General features: G+C 43.9%; 1 long non-coding RNA gene across 1 annotated transcript in view; it reads right to left on the bottom strand.

Annotated features, from left to right (window-relative positions):
• The window catches only part of LOC147755751 (uncharacterized), a 49,126-nt gene extending 33,317 nt beyond the window's left edge, over positions 1 to 15,809 (bottom strand). The window contains exons 1-4 of the long non-coding RNA XR_015327559.1: positions 12,360 to 15,809; positions 10,649 to 10,824; positions 7,950 to 8,013; positions 7,376 to 7,559 (exon numbers count right to left, since the gene is read on the bottom strand). This is a non-coding gene — a long non-coding RNA (uncharacterized LOC147755751). The remainder of the gene's footprint in view (positions 1 to 7,375; positions 7,560 to 7,949; positions 8,014 to 10,648; positions 10,825 to 12,359) is intronic.
• Positions 15,810 to 15,827: the final 18 nt, after the last annotated feature.

Raw genomic sequence — 15,827 nt, 5'->3', positions numbered from 1 at the left:
AGGCTTCACTTCGCTGTCGTTTGGGTGTCCTTCTCTGTGTCTTATGTCTCCTCCCTTCTTCTTCGTTTTTGCCGTTTGCTGCTGCCTCTGCTGCTGCTTCGTTTGCAGCAGCAGAGGAGTCCCTGAGTAGCCATTGATTTCCTGCCCGTGCAGCTAACCCTGTCCTTAGCAAGCTAGTAGTTTGACTATTTTGCTGCTTGTCTGCCACCACCTCTGGGTTGCCGTTCGTCTACAACCCACTGTTTCGCGGTGGACATAGACAGGGACAAGAAAAAAGGTAGGAAGAAAACCGAAAAGAATGCCTATACGTCCAGTCACAGCCCAGGTCACAGGAGACTGATTCTTTGCGGTTGCTACCGACTCTTACAGTCAACTAACGCAAGAGAATACAAAATGAACTGCTCTGGGAAGCTACGAAACAGCTGAAAGGATCGAATGGGTCTTCAAGAGTCTGCGAATCTGCGAGGAGTCAGGAGGGAAGGGGCTAATCGATTCGGCGACAATGGATGGCAAAGACTGCTGTTGTCGCCGCTACTGCAAGATGCATTCAGCTGCAAATTCTTTTCTCTTTCTCGTCCATTCTTTGCTCGCCCACTTCTGCCAGACTTACCAAATCCTCGCGCCCGCGATTTCAGCTGGCCTCCCCGCCATCCGCATCTAGGCCCGCCAACCAAGTCTTGATTCTGTGACTGCAGTTTTGCCGTCCTGGATTGATGTCCTGTCGTCATTTCCGTTTCCGCTTAAGAAGCGGCAAGTCTCTTTGCTTGCTGATTTAGCAGCACGAGCAGCGATGCCGGCATAACGCGCTAAGCGGCGGCTATTTCGGCTGCACGATCCAGCGAACTGTCGTTACAGCCTCTACTGCTACGACTGTCGCCATGACCAGCACCCCCGAGTGGCCACTGGCGACCGCGCCTCTTACCAAACCCCTTTTGCCTTGTCCCTGCCTTTTCGCACGCTTCCCACCATCGACGATGCGCTTCAGGATACCGTCGTCCCTTGTCGAAAGAGACGGTTGCTACCGAACAAAGTAGGACGGCGCTCTACCACAGGATAATTTATTCAGCGCGAGTGGTTGCGTCGTCACTAGTCGCCCAGCGAAGGACCGTTGTCGTGGGCGGCGTCAATGGATGGAACCCGCCGTCAAAGGAAAATAGTGGAGAGTAGCCGCAAAGCAGACTAGAACTGGGGGATAAATAGGGAAGAGGAAATGCAAGTCAGAGTGGACATAAGAAACTGAACAGAAAATAATGCTGAGGCCTACTAGCCATGATACTACTGCCTGTAGGGTCCATGGAATAGTGTATTGGATTGAGATGCGGGGCGTTGGTTTGGGGGTGGAGAAGGCTTGTCTTCGAGACTTCGCCTGGGTTCTGGTTTTGTCCAGAGAGAAAAACTAACAAGGGAGGGTCCGCAAAAGCAGGCAATAACACAAGGAAAAACACAACTGGATAACAGGGAATCGGCGGTATAGAAGGGGATTTGTGGGGCGGCTAAAAGATTCTCCGTTTTTCCCGCAACGAAAAAGCTATGCAAGTGACCAAGTCCGGCCCATTCGCTCAGGCTCAACAGACCAAAAACGATGGACTTAGCGAAATCTTTGTGTAGCTTCCAGTTCCTCGCTCCCGGTAAGCGGCGCCATGATGGATCAGCACGGAGCTCAGTAAGCGGGTACCGTGCAGGGCCGTGGACAGGTGCGAATGGTAAACTACTGCTACTCCTGTGCGACCATGATTGTGAGGAACAAAATTGTCTTCAGTGCTGGCTCAAGCCAGCGCGCTTACTTTATTTCCGTTCGTCTAGCCGTTCATGTGGCTTTTCTCGGCTTTGTTTTATGAAAGAGAATTGCAAAACGGGATCTCCAAATGAGAAAAATAAAGAAATAGGATGGGGAATAGGATGGAGGAAGGGGATCTGAACCGCCAAAAATCTGAACTGTCCAATCTGAAGTGTCGTACCTCTATGTCGCGCGAAAGAGTAGGTAGTACGGAATACTTCACAGACACCACTCGCATAACAGAGCAATGAGCCTATTAAAATGGCGCCAGCTAAGGGCCACTATCGGCGATAATGTCAGAGGCTTGAACAATTCATTACCGAAGACCAGGGTCAAAGCAAAATTCTATTGTGTATTTTAATTATTTAACTAGATTGATTGTAGGAAGCAGCGAAGACGAGAGTGCGTCAATTCCTAAGTAAGGTTGCGTAATATAAGTAGCAAATATTTATCTTGGCGAATGATTCAGGCCAAAATAGTGTACGCAATATTAACAGAACTAGTTAACAGAACAGGCTTGCTGGCAAACATTCTTCGAAACAGATATAATGTATCTTGGTTTTGTCTATCCGTATAAGAGTTGTGTGGGCGAATTTTTTTACCTTATCTGGTATAATAATAATGCTGCAGTACAATGAACCGCCGGCTTAACATTACCTGTATTTTGACGCATATCTTGAAAACCTTAAAAGTTGTTATGTTTGATTAAAATGATTGCCATGATTTCAATCTGGTGAAGTAAACGTCATAGAAAAAATGCCGTTGTAGCAGTCGTTGCCGATAACTTTTTGATGGTTTTAATTTAAGGAAGTCAATAATGTCAACACAACTTTCTAAATGCTGGAATTATTCGACGTTATCTTCTGTAATGTATAAAAGGAAAATATATTTCAAATACTATTAACTAGTTTCTCCGCTTTCTCCGTAACACCGCTTTCTCGGAGGCACATGGTACAAATCGAAGGAAGGACACAGTATCGAGTTTATCATTATTTTTTTAATTTTACATGTAAAATGTACATTTTTTTGTACATGTAAAAATTTTACATGTAGTAAAATGAATGCAGAATTAGTCAGTTGTTATACATATGCTCGAACTTCCAGTAATTAATATCATTTTTAATCCTTTTTTAAATAAGCTACCTGTTTCATTTATGAATGCCGAAAGCTCATGTTGAAGTACCTCCCGTAGGATGAAACTACTCTGTATCTATCCGTTATGAAAACCTCAATTCGAACTCGCGATGACGCGACTAGGTTAACAAAAGAGTATCTAAATAACTGACCTTAAATTGGCAAAATCATTTTGCCAAAATTGCCATTTTGCAACGCGTGATCGTACGCGGACACATTCACTAACATATAGTGATCCCTAGATATATATAATTGCATAAACAACTATATTTCCTACGAACGGTTCCACTCACTGCCCTCGAGACGATTACTGCTGATATCCGTACGTCGTGTTGTCTTACGACCTTCTTTCAAAATTACTCAGAATCCTATTCAAAAAAATGTTCGCTTACATTGGCTCCGTTTTTTCTGCCAAACGCAGCTTCACATAGGAGAATGACTGTTCTCGGTGCATAATTAAGGAGAGTGCCAAGATCGCGGCGGGGATAAAAATTGCCGCCGATACGCTTTTCTTCCGGCCCTAGCTCCGAAGTCGCTCGAGAAACGCGACTTCAAGAAGTGTACGGCTTCGTAATTTAGTGGCCTTTATTTCTCATAGCTTTCTTCTCCCGCTTTTAACTATTGCCACTGCGTATCTATGGCTGACGCGACTGGTCTGGTTTGATGGTGTCGAGCTGGTAGATCCACCCGTGTTGCGTACTGAATGCTGCTAAGCTCGCTGTTGGTCTCATCTTCCAGTTTTGTGTTATCTGGCGAAATAAAGCACTAGCGTGCCGCTTGACTTCCACATAAGCTGGAAGCCCGGCCGAATTTCATCGCCTCCGAATGCATCTCCGCTCGTTCGACTGAAGAAAACCCCAGTCTCGTCGAGTTCTCACGGAAAGACAGTGCTAATAAGGTAATACAAATAAGGTAATGCTATTGTCCGAGTAAGTAGTACGAGGACCTTTACCGGTTTCTTACGTTCTTCATAGACTTTACATCTGAGAAACTGGCGGTCACCATGGTGGCCTATTTGGCACTGGATACGTGACAATATGATAGAGCGTATTTAGTAACGAACGAATCTAAGCCAGAAAAGTCGGACTGATAAAGCCCCTACGAGTGACAAAGCCACGAGGAAGTTTTTGCAGTGCAACGGCATCACGAATTTAGGCCAAGTAGTGATCGGGAAAGTAGGGTGGCAAGCAGGCAAAACTGGATCGAACTTGAGTTTGCATACGCACGACCGGTACGCAAGCGTGAGGCAGTCACCACAAAGCTGCCGTAAGCATTGAAATCGGCTATGCCTATACACTTAAGCTTGTGTCTTACTTCTTCGTCGTCGTGGTACCATAACCATCGTCACTCACCACGGCTCTGTAATACACTTTGGTCCTCTGTGTAGATTTTATTTTGAACCCAGGGGCGCGCTCCTCTCAGTGTTGCTTCCTAGTCAACATTTAACTATACACCTGTGGGAATTGTGGTCATACTCCTGCCACGATTGCCGTTACTTACACTTTGAAAAACGCTGGCCGTTGATCAGATTTCAGTCGCCGTCGTCAGTGGCGCGTTGCAACACAGAAGAAAGGTCTTCCAGCTCTCAATGTTCTTGAAGGTACCCACAAATACGTGGACAACACGCGAAGCTTCGCCCCGTACGCCCAGCGACATGCTTTCTTTAAAGCCATCTTGATTAGTAGAAACTTAACGGATCGACCCTAGCGCCCTGGCAGCTTTTGAGTCTCCAGGTCGTTTGTGCGCACATTCCCCCTTTTCAATATAGGGAGTTCAGAAGGACTTCTCGCTGACGGTACCTTCCTGACCGGACAGACAGACTTTCCATTCAGCGGGCTTTCACGCCAAAACCAATGCGTACATATACGATACGAATAATATCGTATGAATAGCGTTTCCTGTATGTTCCTACTGTAATTCAAGCAGACAACACATGCAGCTAATACAGCGACGTAACCCTAAGCGGCTTACACTAAGGCAAGCCGAGTCTGGGCCGATTTTCCCCTTTCCTGTGTTGCTACTTCTGCGTTCTTCCTCAAATAGCAGTAAAGTCAGGCCTTTACCAGCGGCAGTAAAGGATTTCTACCTTCCAACATGTGACCCGCAATGCTGGAGCGCCTTTACTGGTGTTTCCCTTACACATTCCTTAGCCCCTGCCTCTCTATAACAAACCTCCTAACCTGCATTGCTGCCAGGTTGTTGCTTAGCGGTTTTCGTAATATCGTCGTAGCGAGGCTTGATAACGTGTCGGCAACGGTTTGCCTTTTTGCCAAAAACTTCCAGGCTTCGTCAATAAAACGAAAGAAGCTGATGTCCGAAAAGAAGGCTAAAACGACGAGCACAACTAAAACAGGCCAAGGAACAACTAGTTAAGAAGGAGCCTAGGACGTACAAGGCAAATCACTAACTAACCCGATTTGTCTTCGGCGCCGTGAAGGTTGTTTAGCCATTGTTGCAGACGAGGCTACGGTTACTTACATCATTCTACTAAAGACGGATGAGCAGCTGTCTTCTTGCAGTTCGATAGAGAGGCGGGTAACTGACTAACGACTGGGATACGATCGAATTGATTAGGCCAGCTTAACCAACGACCCATTCCAGCAGTGGTTGCTGGCTGTTGTCTCGTAGGTGTTATCAACGTTTACCGTTACATGCTGTTGTTTAGATGATTGCAGCGGAGCAATCTCAGAGGATAAATGGACATGGGACAAAGAAAGACTGTAGAATAAGATAACATTGCTTGTGTCATGTCACAGTCAAAGCTCTGCATGGACCCAGTTTCTACACTAGGCTAGAGAAAACAAGGGGGCAAAGAACGAAGCTGTCTGGGCAATCTAGATTAAATAAAAATTGGTTCGCGGTTGGGAAAAGAGAGGCTTAAATCTAAGCCTGGCATAACCTCAATTGGTAATCCACGTTTCTCTTAACTGAAAAGTTGGTTTTTTTAACTACAGACTTGAGTCTAATTTAACTAATTTATCTTTTTAGACCGTGAGCCTATTGCAATAGTGTTCGGAAGCACAGATTCACGGTTATCACTCAACACGTACCCGATTATTTCTATCGGCTCGATTACTTCGTGTTATCAGCAATGTGCTTAGTTACATACTATCTATGTAGCCGAAACGTCCTGCTGAAACCTGCCCAATGAAGTCCGCTGCCAAGAGCTGACCGCCGCTTTATTATCCGGTACAGCTTAGTAATTCTTTTCTTCTATTGTACTTCAATAGTACTGTATATAAGTCAATTATACCTACTGAACGGTAAGCACAATATAAATCGGTTTAAATAAACAAATTCCTACGTGATAATGAGGTCCACTCTAAGCATGTTCTTAATATTGGTTTATCGCATTACTCTCTATGCTTCGTCCGGTATCGCCATTAGGCATTCCCCACCGGACACTCAACGCGGGCTGTCTGTCTCTCTATGTCCGGGTTCGAAGCTAGACCACAGCATGTCCCTAAGATAGGCAGGTAAAATCTTACTCTATTATAGCTTTATAAAAGCTATTATGGGGACTTACTTACATGTTACCCTATGGTAAGTTGCCTACCCTGAAAAAAGCAATTTGCTCAGTTTTTTTTTCTCATGGCTTTTGTTGACAGTCTCCGAATTGCTATAAAAAAATTAGTTAGAACTATATCGGTTTTGTTCTGATACGTTGTTTGATTCCATGTTTAAAAGGAACTATCTGCTGCGTGATCACAGACGGAAACGACGTATTCGTTGAGTGATGGATTAACCCTAAGTATTTAACGGTATTCTCTGCATAGTCATTTATTTATATTGTGCGAAACACTAATATCAACAGTTAGAGGTCAATTAAAAAATTGATTTCTTCGAAGTTCATCACAGTAAAAGGCTGCTGTATTACGTACGCTATAGTTCGCTCAAAAACTGTAGTGCTTTTACTTAGTAACCAAATTGTTTTAGCTGGTTATTTCCCTTGATTTGTAATTTTCTTTACTTGCTTGTTTGTTTTTTATGATCGCTCAGTCAAACAAAGAACAACTGTAAAATCAAGTGAAAAAATCCTAAGAGTTTATTGTACAGTGTCACCGAAGGCCTGCTTGATCGATTGGTGACTTCGCCTTAGGGATGTGTGCATCTCCAGCAGCGTTGCCGTAAGACTTAAGAAAGCACGTGACGGAATTTCTAGCGTGAGAACTTAAATTTGTACTAAACTAAAAAAAAAAATTGTCATAGAGTCCGCTGTGGACCACGCAGATATATGTGGAATTGTCAAACACATCATCTAATGACCCTTGCGTCTAAACTAAGCCGATTATGCAGAAATTCATTTCATACTTTTGCAAAGTCCGCCTTAAACACCTATAGCCTAAACAGCTCCGCTCACCGTTTCTCGACAGGGCACATCTTCACCCCTATATCATTTAACGTAAACACACATTTCCACTTTGTGTTATCGGTGCCCGGTTGTAGCCAGTAGTATGGACTTACCTGTAGCTAACTGATGCGTGTACGAGCCGATCATCGTGCCGATCTCGGTGGTGTTTGTATCTTCACAGTTTATTTCAAATAGGCTTTCCTCGTCCTTTTTCTTTGATTATGTTTCTCACTGGTTTCATGTACACTTTATTTCTGCGTTTGGCTTCTATTTCTCGACGACCGAGACAACAGGTCACTAATATCCGCAATAGTGAGACAAAAAATTGAGGCAGCGCAGGTTAAGGAAAAAGTTCAAATCTGGCAGTTCAAGTTCAAACGTTTGGGCACTCAGAAATCTCTGAAGTATCGCTGCTCATAGCCCGTAATAATAGTATTACGTGAATATGAAGGAAAATATCAAGACTATCCCAGCCATACCACAAAACGCAACTTACGAATCTCCTTAGCACTTCCTTTTTATGCTAGTGGCAAGCTCTCCTGGTAGGTGAAAGCCAACGACATCGCATTTGATCATCCGAACCTGTTTTATTTCTTTAACCTTTTATTTTAATTAGCGCCTATTTCTCAAAAGTTTCTACACGTAGCCCAGTTAGTTATACAAAGGCAGTAATTGATAAGTCTGTACCTCTTGAAGGCATCCAAAAGGAAGTCAGCAGCATCCTAACAACCATCGCGAGTAACGAATATAGCTAAAACAAACAAAAAAAAAAAGGAAAAACTACTATAGATCCACCACCGCCACATCAGTCAAGTTATCATCATCGAATGTACTTCCACAGCTGAAATGGGAGATGTATCATTGTAGCTTGTATGGAACGTATGAGTGGACGACAAATGAAGACAGGCCCTTACACAGCAAGAAATAGGGACTACCAAAGATCTCTATGGGGTCGGGTAAGAATGCGATACGCCAGTTGCAGTCAATCTTTACAATCTAGCATCGATGCCCTAGCCGTTATGGTACGGCTTCGACTGACTCTTCCGGGCCAACGGGTTGAGGCAGGCAAAAAACGATGGGGTTACTGGGAAAGGGCGGGGGGCGAACTACTACCATCACTACTTCTGGAGTCGTCAGGAAACTACGTTCAGCTCTGTATAGAGTAAAAGATGAAGTACTGCTGGCACGGCTTCGCTAGGTCGATCCCACCAGTCGTTCGGCCGGCTGACTTGCAAGCCTTGCAACCAAATCAGGCCTGGTCATCGGTAAGAACAAGGCCGCTACTTGACGAGAAAAAACAATAACCAGGGTCGGCCGTCATGGTGGCTTGTCAAAAGGCAAGCCTCATGCATCACAGCTTCTAAACAGAAGGTATCTCCATAGACAGCTGCAGCTGCGCTTTGTTTGTCGATCTGTCTATAGCGCCTTGGCGTCAATATATAGCTATCTAGGCAGTACCTCGAAACGAAAGACAGACCTAGGGCAAATAAGTTCTATGGGATTGAGTTAGCAGGGGCAAAAGTATAGTTGGCCACAACTGGAGGAATAGTTGCCCTCGGTAGCAGCAGTAGCAGCAGCGAAAACGACATAGAAAAGCAATGCTGATCATTGGCCCGGTGGAGAGATGACAAGTCGAGTGACGGCTATGGTATCAACAGGTTACCATTATGAAGAACAGGAAAAGAAAAAGCTAATAGAAAGCCAATCAGGAAAACGGCTTGTCTGTGCGTGTGGCTGGGGATACAATCGAAGATAGCTGCAGCATTTGAGTACGCCTGCCCCTGCCAACTGTGGTTTGAGGAGATGGCAAGCGCTTCCACGGTTTGCAGAAGGTGTGTGTTAGAACCAAACCGTGTGTAATCGTTTGTGAGATCTCCGGCGGCCACAAAAGGCTAGTTATCTCGATGCCAAAGGGATCAGGCTTGTTGAAGGCTCATATATAGTAGTAGTATTACTAGTATAGCCTTCCTCAGCGTTTCAATTTCGCGGGTGTCTCTGTGTCTTTCTCTCTCTATCTGTGTATGCTCGTCCGTTTTTTCCATCTCCTCTATCTCAGATCCCTCATTTCTTTCTCCATTCGAGGGACAGGCAATACGTGGAGGAGTGTGCTGGACGCATTCTAGTCGCTCTCATCGTTCGGTGGCTCAATAGCAAAACAGTGGGCGCAATGGTAGTGAACGCAAGGGTACAGCCAGCGAGGCGTTGGGGGAGGAGGACTCCATACCAGAAATCGGCCTGCGTGGCTCGGCCTCTAAGCGAAATAATAGGATCTTCCTTTGCTCGTCATCATAATCCAGAAAGGCAGAGAATCGCATGGACTGCCGGTACTCAGGCAAGTGGTTGAGCCGCGTCGACTTCTGCCGCCAGTTGATTCTGCCGGCAGAGGCATAACATCCTGCATTGAAGCCAATCGAATCTCAGCTCCCCCAGCAGGCGCTCCGGGGAACTGTGGGGCCACAGCTAGTTCATGGAGATCAAAGCAAATTCCGAGCCAGTCTGCATGGTCGCTTATTCGACTGTCTGCACTCCACTCATGGACTCATTGGTGCTCTTTGCAAGCAGGAGCACTAGCAGTCGTAGAGAAAGAGATAGCGGAAAAGCTCCGGTAGAGACAGCAGAAGATATAGGAAGAACAGGTCAACGTGAGCCCTGCGTATATGTTGTATATGGTACATATGATGACTAGAGAGTAGTGGAGCAGCTGGCCTGCAGAAAAGTTGGATAGGCCGAGTAGTCAGTAAGTGGCGGGCCTGCAAGGTCAACTAAAGACTAAGAGGCAAAAGGAGCAGAGGGGAACTGGTTGAGCTTCTCGGTTAACACAGAGCAGGCTCTCGGAAGATCGCCGAAGCCTTGCAGGCTCACCGCTTAAGGTCTAACAAGTCTGTGTGAATAGCCTCGTGGCCGGCGCTTGTCAAAGGATTCCCAGAACGGCCACAGGGAAGATTCTACACATCTCTAGTTTCCATATAGACTAAGCCCCGACTCCCACTCAAGGAAAACAAAGCGCCTCGTACATATATAGAGGTTGCGATATGATTACTTAATCTACTGGCCTAAGAAGTGAAGGATGACGGTCGGCCATTAGAGGTGGAATGGTGGGGCAGTGTGATATGATCTATTTCATGTCTTGTAGACAGACCAACAACGTAAAGCACAAAGGCTTAAGTGACGGACGTACAACCTACCGGAGAACACGAGCAAGTTAATAACAGAGTATATACTCTGTTCGAATTACCGATTGTATTGTAGCATCTGATCAATTGAATAAGCATTGTATAATATTTTAGGTAACACGACGATTTTGTATGAGTACAGATAGTGCAGTTAAAGTCCATGCAAAATTTGTTTTCTCTATGATTTCTACAATGAGATACGACCGTACACACCTTCCACCGATAGGACTCACCGATGGCGTCCAATACATAATATCCAAAACAATACGTAGCAGCAGTTGACAGTTGTGGTTTGTTGTAATAAAATCAATAATGGACAAGGAAACATTATAGAAAACATCTTTAAGCTTTTTATTGTACATTGAGCTTAATACATTTTATTCGTTTGGCTGAAAAACAATAAGAAAGATAACGTTAAATATAGTTTCAAGAAATTCGATATTCCGTTAACATATACACAAAATGCATGACCGCAGTTGGTTATTTGATTTTGCTCAGCAAGAAATCATTCCCAAACTTCGTCCCTTCGACCTGGCCTCATATTATTATAAATGCAAATTATCTCTAGCGAAGCTTTACCTTTTCTCCACCTTTGTTCAAGGTAACTAACTATCTACGATATGCGCCGCCCGTAAATGCTTATTATCTTCCTATACACATACTGATTTCCTCCTAATTTCTACACTGGGACAGGGGTACTGTTCATACCCGCATATCACGCACGTGATAACTCGTTTCGTCTCGTCGTAATCATGGGATAGGCTACCGGTACTACACACCGTGTCTTTAAAAGATGCACCTCTCGCGTGACTTTCTCATTCCTGGGCGTGTCTCAACGAGCCCAGAACCCAATGTTAGTTATATGTTTAACTGAGTGCAAAATCGCTCTGCAATCAGTCGACAACTTAAGCATGCATGAGACAAAAGCCCCTGTATGGACGTTTTCTCTTTTCACTATATAAGCAAGTGCCAATTCGAATCCAGGATAAGGGCTACACTGACACGCGCATATAGCCCATGCGTCCCGTTCGGAGCAGCGCTACCCCGAGATGGTCGTCGAAAAAACTAAATTTTACAGCGCCATTTTCGCTTCATGGTCGAACCGTAATCGTATTGGGTAAATTTGTTGCTTCTACGAAGTGTAGATAGCATAGTGGAACGTTTGCTTCAACGTTACAGATAAGTGAACGCTCGAGATCTATCCTGATACCTATGATTTTTTAGGGGCTAAGTTCTTCGGCCGGACACGCATATGTCCGACGCTTAGTGCATGTTTGGCGGCAGCTGAGGTCCGCTTAGCGCTCAGCGTGGTCGTCTGCGCGACTGCGGGATTGAGGGTCACTTGTTTAGGTCGTCTTTTAAAAGAGGCATAGCATCGGCTATTTATCCGATAAAAGAAAGAACGTTGAATTCACTCTGCGAAGGCTATTTAACTGAATTTTCGATCCCCGCTCGAAAATTAGAACCGCTTAATCTACGCTCAAAGGCTGAACAGATTCAGATTCACTCGCAAGTGGCGAACGATCAAATTCGATCTTGCCATATACCGTATATTGTTACAATCGTTGAAATTTTTACTGTTTTTTTTTTTTTCTTTTTTCGATGATGTCAGAAAAAAAACATGTGCAGATTTACACTGTGCATTTAAACGACTATTTTTCTTGCACATTCTACAATAATTGATTACTAAGGCGTATTATAAAGTCAAGCTAGCTATATTAGAAACTCACGGCAAAGACCGCATTTCTTTGTGTTGTAAGTGAGAACAGGTGACTGGATTTCATGTCCGAGTATCGCTGATTACGCAACGTAACAACCATCTAAGATTACGACATCGTTTCTAGAATATTCAAGTAATATTCTCTTGCTATAGATACGCTTTCCTGAAGATGGTATAATGTCTCGTTCACTGAACTTAACATACCTTTTGAATCGTGAATAAGTAAAGGACTATTCCCGCTATTGATTTTGGGTCGCTGAATGTGGGACGGCCTGTTGTTTTGTGCTTCGTAGAATTCGCGAGCAAATGGCACTAATGTCTTTGCCTCCTTATGCTAAGGGAACTTCTTTCCGACTTTATTTTATAGAATCATAATGGAACTCTTCAAGAAACCTTGAAGCCATTGTGTCCACAGGTACGTTTTTTTCAACTACCAAAGGGCACACCTTGCCGACTAGTTTCTTTGGGACGATTCCCTGTCCTGTTGTTCGCGTAGCTTTGGCAAAAGTCTATAACCTTGGTAAAGTTTCGTCCAGCGCGGAGATCTTCGATACTCGGTGATCTTCGTTCATATTTCAAAAACGACCTCTGAACTTCCGTTATAATGAGCCAAATCGAACAGGCTTTTTTCTACTACCAATAATAACGGATGGACGCATGCGCCCCTAGGGCAAATAGTCCCCTTTTAACGATGTCCTAATTTACGCCGAATACCGTGCACGTTCAGCGCATATATATAACTATGTACCCTTTTTTTCATTCCAACGTCTCGGATGAGGGCAATTTTAAAAAAAATCTGTTCGATACAAGATTCATCAGGACATCTACGGGAGAAAACATAGCAAGAACGAAATCTCTAGTATCCGTTGCCTATTTCAGTGGCTCTAAGCGGAACTAGCGAACAGCACATAGAGATCCGGGATAGGTTATGCTAGAGTTCTGCCGTTTATCAAATAAGTTTACAATATTAAAGCCACGTTATACAATATACAGACGTAGGATATGGTAGGGCGCTTTAGTTGCTCGCAAGCTAGACATTTTGCAGACGAGAAATTTTCATTATATCATTTTCATATTCTTATCTTAGTTACAGCTCAAATATGACAACGAACGGCGTAGATATCGTGGCTTTCTGTTATCAAACGATTGGCTGCTCAGAAGCTATTAGTCAGAGGCCTGAGCCATTCTCAGAGGACTTTAGTATTGTCTTAACCATACATAACGAAGCCTGAGCAGATGGAAACCGACCTTTCGAAGTGGGGCTGGTTGCAATAAAGGATTTTCTGACGAAGGAAACCTCGATGACCTCTACAGCTTCGAGGTTGACTTTGCAGCGAGATATCGCACTATATAGCATTTGTGAGAGGAAGACTACGGTTCAACGAACTTCAGCTCAGAAAAGCTTCAAATTTATAAGCATTGGGACTAATATATGGAGTGGAGGGGAGCTTTCATTTGGTCCAACCCAAATTTCGTAGGATACGACAAGCGTCGATAAGTAAAATCATTACAGATTTTAAGTGAATTAGCCGATACATTTATTTAGATATGCCCAACAATATTGCCTATGTGAAGTTGACCACGAAGGATTGCGTTTAGTTGCCACGCTAAGTTGACTGCCCAGTTCCTCAACCGAGAGTGTACAAAACAAGATACACATGAGTGAACTTTTCGAATGTATACCTAGTATCATATTGTAATATGAATTCAACATGTGTATGGCTCGTTGGAATGATCAGCCACCATCGAGGGGTTGCGCATTACCAGATCTGATTAAAAGAAAAGCAGGAGTAATTAATCTTACTTTGTTAAATTCTTATTCAAGTCTTAGCTGATGTATGACGTAGAATACTACGTTGTTAAAAAAAACTATTGCCAATATTTCGGACTAAATGACTTTTCATAATATAGTAATTAATAGTCAATGTGTTGTAGTGAAATTGTTATAGACTTAGAATAGATCGCCCCGCGGATAGCAAAATATCGCTATCTAATGCAATGAAAGCGCAAATTTTGTCCAGGCTCATAAAAGTGTGTGCTCTTTATGGACAGCATGTACTATCGGAAGACAGTTGGGCCTGACAACCGATGGTACTGGCGCTCTGGTTTTTTTTTTGTTTTTTTTTTTCGAAGCGTGAAAGCAGTTGTCGACTAATTACGAAAAACGTCAATGGAACATTTACAAGCAAGCGGCTACAAACAAACGTCTAATGTCTGGGAGTTCAACACACTGAAATAACCGATTTGACCGTATCGTATTTTGACCTGCGAAACCCCATACAGATTCAATGAAATCGGGCCATTCCGAAACCGGCTGATCATAGGCCGCAAATAACGAATCATATATAGGTATAATATGCGACCACCAAAAAAAAAGGTCAATAATCTCTGGTAAAATCGAAACGGACAGCGAAGATAATGACGCCGTGTGTTTGGAGCGAAAAAAAAAAAGGGTTGTGTTCTCCTAATAAAACGAACTAGCTGGATTCTTGCTATCAAAAACTAGCAAGATCACAACAAGCCATTGAAATAAATCACGAATAAGGTAGTGAACAGGAACGACGTCGTCTTTTACCAGCTCAACGCCAGACCACATTTCCCGCTACCTGACAAAAACTCAAAGAGTCTGGGTGGGAAATTTGATTGCGTCCGCCATCTAGCCTGGATCTTGCACATCAGACTATGACCTCTTCCGATCTTTGCAGAAACAGATGTCGATTAGGTTCAATGACGGAATGTAAAAGTCGCTACGTGTAACACTAGCGGCCTATTGAGGACACTGCTACCTGCATGACGTCCAGCTAATGACGCAAGATTATCTAATCTTGCAAGTAAACACTATACAAATCTAGAAGACAACCTAATGCGGGCACATTTTCTTATCATGGACGATTTCTATTGTAGGTGGTTATCTTTTGTTATCATGGTAATGCATGTGCACAGTAATTATGCTAGCCACATGACATGAAGCTCCAGGGAGCAAATCATTCTGCTGAAATCGCGTAACATTATGGTCTCTCAAAGTCCGGCCCTCAAAGGCCACGCGTCAAAAAGGCCAACGTAATACAAACGCAGTATCTGCGACAGCTGGCTGCCACCACTCAGTTTGCTTTCTCAGCGCATTCGAAAACGATATCGTAGATTCCAAAAACTTAACGAAGACAAAAACGGAGCCGGCCAAAACAAGCGTTATCTCTCGAAGCACCACCTACTGACCGAACAGTTCCGACGCTATTTTTTCAGCCTAAGTTTCAACCAAAAGCCAAGCAGCTATCCGTACCATGTATCCACTCCCGCCGAGCTAAACATCTACACCAAATACACACGCAGTGAAATAACCACGTGATATTATGTTTGGTGCCCATGAACATATGTAAGCGCGTGTCAGTCTTTTTATATAAACGATATTGTCGAGAGATCCACTATGAAAATATTGTCCGCCTATGTACTAGATTGATTCAATCTACGGAACAGCAACGCCTCCTAGCGAAAAGCAAAGAACTTACTCTGATTCGATAAATATTTCACAGTATCGTCGATCAGGGCGTTTACACTCTAAATTGTACAGATCATTGAATGGCTATATGCTTTGGCACAACTCTGGCTGACTTTGCGTGCATCGCACGTCTGCTGAGGAGACCGTGCAGAGCAGAAGGTTTACTTTCACGTTCG

This window comes from Varroa destructor, unplaced genomic scaffold, assembly GCF_002443255.2.
Source record: "Varroa destructor unplaced genomic scaffold, Vdes_3.0 BEIS01000004.1, whole genome shotgun sequence".
In the NCBI taxonomy this organism is placed as follows: Eukaryota; Metazoa; Arthropoda; class Arachnida; order Mesostigmata; family Varroidae; genus Varroa; species Varroa destructor.
Note: the sequence above shows the minus strand (reverse complement) of the source record. Positions and strands in the feature narration are given on the sequence as shown.